Raw genomic sequence first — 6,741 nt, 5'->3', positions numbered from 1 at the left:
TTTTGGAGTACACCAGCTCGCCTTCAGCATGGATTTCCTGTGCCTGAGGAGAGATACAAAGACTGGACACCACTAGAGAGGCAAACTGCCATTATGTTTTGTGAGGGGGAAAAAAAACAGGAAGCTTGTGGTGTCCAGTACTGTCCAGGATGATGTCACTTTTCTCCCTTCAGCACTGTGTTATTCCAGTGTTTCCAGTGCTCTGTTGTCTCTGCTGTTGCTTCATTGCACTGTAAGAGGGAGAATTGCAGGCTACAGCCAAGAAAGTCTTCGGTTTTCAAATGTCAGTTGGGTTAGTTAAGATTCAGACATGGTTATGTAACTAATTTTAATCAAAAGTCACAAAGGCTATGATTACACCCAACACAATGAATAATAGTTGTAGTACTATACTACCACTAGGCTACCACATAATAAAATCTAGATCATCCATTTAGTGGCTATTTATTATGCTGTAAAAAATAAAATGAGAACAACTAATACTGCTGGCTCATTTAACAAAAACAGCAAATTATCTTATATCACTCATACGTGCCTGCTAAGAACTCATCTGTTCATACGAGTAGTTCTTGCATGAGGCCCAGTATCTGCTTAACATCCGCATGTTAACATTTTTATTGTGTGCAAGTTGATGATAGCATGTAGCTCAAAGCTCTGCTGTGCCTAATGCTCAAGTCTTGAAATGTACCAGGTGACTGGTTTCAACAGCCCTTAAGAAGATTTTCTTCCTCAACAACTACCACTGAAGTGCCATTGTGCAATGCACTGAGCCCCAGTGGTTTCAGTTTATGTGCTCGATTGCTCCAAAAAAGATTGCAAGTAGGTGAATGCGTTGCCATGTTAATAACAAGTTCACAGTCAACTTTTTTGTTTTAATAGGGATGCCAAAATATGTTACCTGTAGAGCTAGTGGTCCTTTATGCATATATAAAGTCCTGTAATAGCTGCTATCAGATATCAAATAGACTTCAATAGCTGGTGTGATATGAGGAATAGAAGAGAACATATGTTGCATGAGGCCATTGGATGAGAAAGATGATACTGCCAAAACACAACATATGAGTAATCTAATATGTGCCATATGTTGACCATACATATAGGACCTCTCTTTGCTGAAGTGAAAATTGAAATCAAATATCACAAATGAGGAGAGGCCATTAAATTAAGATGATACAGACTAACCGTAGTGTAACACACACCATCCTTTGAATAGGACATTTTTGTGTTTGGCTGACACTCAATATCTCAAGTTGGTTTCCCACCCCCCACTCTTTTTCATCAGGTGAATTGCCTCTATTGGGCTCCTTAACAAGTCATTATAGTGTGGTGGTTGGAGAGGGCTTAGTCAGGACTCCAGGTGTTAAAACGCACTTGGCTCTGCTTGCAGGCCAGACCAGCAGGAGAGTCAGTCAGCCAGACTGCTCCTCCTCACCTCCTCCACTTCTTCACGCTGTGAGAGGGAACTCCGCTTGACACACTAACTCACACACATTCAAACACATATTCTGCACACACGCTATTTTGTTTACTATACAGCAGCCTACCATAAGGTGAGGACATTCATTTAGAACATTAAAAACCTAAACACTAACCATATAACTATCTCTGCTATATGCCTAATCTTAACATTAACCCTGGTGCGAACAGGTAATCCCCCCAAATTATCCCTAAAATGTTATTTAGCTCCTAAATTTACATCAGTATCATGAAAAAAAGACCCTGTAAATCGTCATAATGAGAAACTTTCTCAAAATAATGAAATAATAAACTCATAATCTTAATATCATTATTTTGAGCTACTAAATCATTAATTCGAGAAAGTTTCTTGAATGACTTACAGAATATATTTTTTATCCCATTGATGCAAATGGGCTTCCATGTTAGAGAAATGTAGAAGTAGTGTAAACATACAAGACAACACACACACACACACACACACACACACATTCAACCATAAATCCACAAGTGGGGGGCCAACACTTACTCAAAATGCTTATTACAATATTAAACATGTTTCCTCCTAAAACACAGCAGACATTCAGTCTCATGCTCCACTATGCAGCACATCCACTCTCAGGATCTAATAAGAATGTTAGTTTTGCTAATGAATTGTACATAAAAATCTTCAGGAGACGCATGCAGATTTAATTTAATTTGGTACAATTGATGTGACTGTTGGAAAATGAAACATTTTCGTTGGTGTTTTTATGAAGCTGATGTTGGTAAAGACAGGCAAACGGTTGAGACCTTGTACTACGGCCAAGCTGTAAATCATCATGTTAACAAGAAGAGACAGGAACCAATTTGTGAGATTTATGGCTTTTTTTCAAATATGAATGAAGGACAGACATATCTGTGAAGCAATGTGAATAACACTAAATCCAATCAGAGTGGAAAATTAATTTTAACGGGCTTGTCGTTACAGTTTCAAAGTCTCATAAGGAGCGACTCCTTCTGTCACGTTAATTCACTTCCCGATCATAATGATCTCCATAGAATGCAGAAACTGAACCATAAAGAGGGGCTTTAAGGGCAAGCATTGCATGTTTGAGGGGAAGAGATATGTCCAGTAATTGAATAATAAACAGTGTCTAAATTGCATTATAGTCCTCCAGAGTAATTGGATTAGACGAAAAAATGCAAGTAAACCACATAATAATAACATATAAAGAAATGGATTGAGAGCAGTATGCTGGTCATTGATGGGACAGTAAGGGTCTGTGCTGGGCGCTGCTGTAGCTCTCTGAATGTGCCACTTTGAGCCTGCCTTGTCTACAATAGAGGTTTCATAGTCAAGGCAAATAAGCATGGACAAGCTCGCTCACACATGCATGCAAACATGAGCCACACTTTAACTGTAAGTAAAAACATAGAAAATTAAGTGTCAACTTCAGGTTCTGCACATGAAAGACTGTTCCTTCACAACCTCTGATTCCAGTTGAAACTCATATTATTACACCAGAATCCTTAACATAGTTATTCTTGTGAACTCAAAAAAGTAGTATTACAAAATTCTATTACAGATGAAACAGGCCCTGACCTCATTATTTAAATGAAAGAGGACGTGTTTTTATCCCAAAGAAAATGAAAACCACAAAACCATAAAACAATGTTAATGTATTGAGGTGGAAGAAAATGTGAAGTGCTCAATCCAATCATTACACTTGGGAAGCTCACATAAATGTGTTAACTAAACCAATGAGGGAATGCACCAACTTCAAAAAATTAATTTACTTGAGTCAACAACAAAGATATTTTCACACCTTCTGCACAAGAACCGGCCAAGTCACCATGTAGCTTTCAGAACAAGTGGACATTCTAATATGCCAGGATATCCAGCAGAAGTAACATGGATCTTTTGATTTGGTTCATCAATATGAGGATTATGGGATATTCTTATCCTTATATTCAAAAGTTCATATGTCAGAGCTTTATTTCACTTATCGGGACCTCTTATACGCGCATCAACTTATTACATACCTACACACACACTCACATATATATACTTATATATATATATATATATATATATATATATTGGACACACTACATGCACCTTCACCCCTTCACCACAGACACACCATTTTCCCACTGGAGGAATTAAGTCAGACAACCCGAAAGAGTGAATACCTCAACTCAACTCACCCAGCATGCCTTGTCGTGCATGGCGTAATCTGATAATATCAATCATAATTGTGTTAGATGTAATCCATCTGACTTTCAGTTTGTCGGGGTCAGGGTAGGAAGCAAAGCCCCACTTGCCATCAATTATCAGACATAAGAGAGTAGTGGATGGAGCTCTCCTCTATAAATAATATGGTGGGGCCACGGCGCTGCCGATCGATGCCGTACAGTTCCACTGTCATGGCTTTAATGGCAGCTGGCTTTCTTGGCTGTGCGGATCAATAGCGTGTCTCCTCAGGGCTCAGTCTGGGTCCAGGTCATGCCTGGTGACAGGGACGTAAATGACACCTCTGTTGTGATTGGAAAAATGCAAGCCTTTTGGATTATTTAGTCCCACATCGAGGTGCTCCGCCTTTTATGTCAGTGACTTGAGGGAACACCTGTTGAGATAAACTGAATCTTCTCTGATTATCTGCTGCTACCTTCTTCAGCAAAATATTTTAAAATAAAATCCCTGGTACTGTGGATTTTTTTTCCACTACCAAAGACCACCTTCAGTCATTACTTAATTCAGCTGTTTTCTATCTATTTTACTCTTTCTATTTGACTGATCACAGGATCTTCCTGTACACATGGGCAGGCAAACATCATGGGCACTGAGTAAAGCACAGTAGAAGGTCACAAGAAAAAAAGTATATATTCTTTCAGAAAAAATCCTCACACTACAGATTGTTATTCCCCGTGTTCCCAGAGTGTGTAAACAAGGAGTGAGCCCTTTAAATTCCAAACAGGGTGGTTTGAAGGGATGTCTAATTGAAAAACATGAAGAGGCACAGCTGCTCAGTCTGAATGTCAATGGTAGCAAGAATGACAGACAGCACAGCAGGCAGCCAGGCCAAGATTGCTTGGCCAAGACTTACGAGACACATAAACAAACACACACAAGTCGAGTTAACATGGAGACAGACACAAAGCCAAAGTAGGTGGTATCAAAGTACAAGGAGCAACAGACAAATAACACCAAGAAGATGGGGGCATGGCTAAAGTGTTACGCCTTCAAAGGAACACGAGGATAGAGGTTAAAAAAACTAACCCTTGAAAACCAAGATGTTTATCATAAGGACATAATGTTGGTTGCATGTAAAGTACTGAAACAATTAATCAATATCCGCTGCGCACACAGACTTCTAAAGTGTTTTTTCCTTTAAAGAAAAACAGGAATAAATAATCCACATCAGGCTAAAAGAGATGCAGCAAAAATATGATATTTAGCATGAAGAAAACATGTTCTCAAATGTCAGCGTCACATGTAAAATACTGCAACAACATCTCTAGGGTGAACAGATAGACGTGAGATAAGAGTTGTTTGTGTCACGGAGAGGCCACAGAGCTGACACAAATCTGAGCTCTTGTCCATTTTTATGGGGGAAGCAGCCTCACTGAAAGGGCCGGGGGTGTGAGAGATAAACTACATTTGTAATTAACAGAGATATGGGTCAGTAGACAACTGAGGCCTTGTTTGCCAGTTGGCACTTTCTGTTGTTCTTTTTCCTCCCCGTTGTTCTAAAAGGAGATGAAATGAGTGATCTTCCAAAATTCTAACATTTATGTTTCATTATGGCTAAAGAAACACCCCCATGTGAATGAATCAACCTCTGGTTGGAAGCACTCAGGGTGGGGAAGAGCTCCAGAGAGCATGTTTGACTTTGATGTTATAACAATCCTTCTTAATAAAAATGTGCTAGACAACTTTTGTTCTCCAGCAGTTAAAATTCTTAGACAAAGTAGTATTATAGAGGTGCTTCACACGTAATACATCTGTACTGATACTGGATCTGCTCATTACTCAGGTGCTGCACGGTAGAAGACAGGACAAAGTCATCAGATACCTGAAGTTCAGCTTCTACTCGGGGACTTGTCCATGTTGTGGAGACATGTCATGTGGTAAGAGTTCATTGTCTGATTGCTTTTTCAGTGATACAATACTTGGAATAAAGTACAAGCCTGACACTGTTCACAGTCAGCAGCCGACATCAAAGAGAAACATGCAGTAAATAGCTCTCAGGGCCTTCGCCACACTAGAAGCAAGAGTCAAGGTACAATTCCAATGCATTTTTCCCAAAAGCTTATATCACTACGAACAAGAAGAAACTTGTGTAAAGTATAAATCAGTGGTCAAGAGGCTGTGTTCATTGTCAATAGACCTCTTTCCTAGGGAAGTAATTGAGTGTGGATGGTCGCTGATGCTGGAAGAGAGAGAGAGTGCGTTTCTGCTCTGTTGCTGCTGTCGGGTACTCAGGGCCTGGACTGCCCTTGGAACTAATAGAGCTTCCTCTGGGCCGCTTTTCCCCTCAGATGGGCACAGCTGGGGTTACACCCCCCTCCACGCCCAGCTGCCGCCTCCTCTCCCCTGCTCCTGCCTCCCAGTCCTGCCGGGCCACTGCTGGGCCTTCAGCCTGCTGCAGAGCGCTCACTCCAAACAGAAGGGGAGGTGAGCGTGGGAGTTCCAGACGTGGGTGGACCACCGTGATGAGTAGCATCAGGCTCATATCTGCCCTCAGAGAAGGGCGGTTGCATTGCCCTTTTCTACATAGCAGGTCCCCCACACAGAGGCCAAGAGACAGGCATGCTTAAATAACACAGCCATCTAACTAGGGCAATGAAGCCGACTATTTGTGCTGGACCAGGGGGTGTCGGCCTTTTGATAAGCCTCTGTGGAGCAGCCCTGTGGGCTCACTCAACCCTCCACCTCTTTGACATTTTACATGGCCTAGGAGAGAAGACCGGGAAAAAGAACCTGTGTCGTAAAAACATTACAACAGCGCTGTGAAGTAGGCACGCAGGACTGTTTGATGTTTTCACCCTGCATTCTTTGTCAACTAAAAAAACTGTCCTGGGTTTTCTACTACTTTGCAAATTTAACCCAACTTTATGAGCTTAGAAAAAGCGGTGTATTATAAATAAATTACTCTTCCATTAAATGCAAGTAATATTCACATACATGCAACTGCTTCACTTTGTTTGTCACACAACCAAGGGCAAAGTTTGTCAAGTATCATGCAATTTTTGGCGACAATCTTTCGTTAACAATACCACAAAGGACTCCCCTCCCACTTT

The sequence above is a fragment of the Micropterus dolomieu genome, linkage group LG20 (assembly GCF_021292245.1).
Source record: "Micropterus dolomieu isolate WLL.071019.BEF.003 ecotype Adirondacks linkage group LG20, ASM2129224v1, whole genome shotgun sequence".
NCBI classification, from domain to species: domain Eukaryota; kingdom Metazoa; phylum Chordata; class Actinopteri; order Centrarchiformes; family Centrarchidae; genus Micropterus; species Micropterus dolomieu.
The sequence above is the reverse complement of the archived record's forward strand: the minus strand, read 5'-3'. Positions refer to the sequence as shown.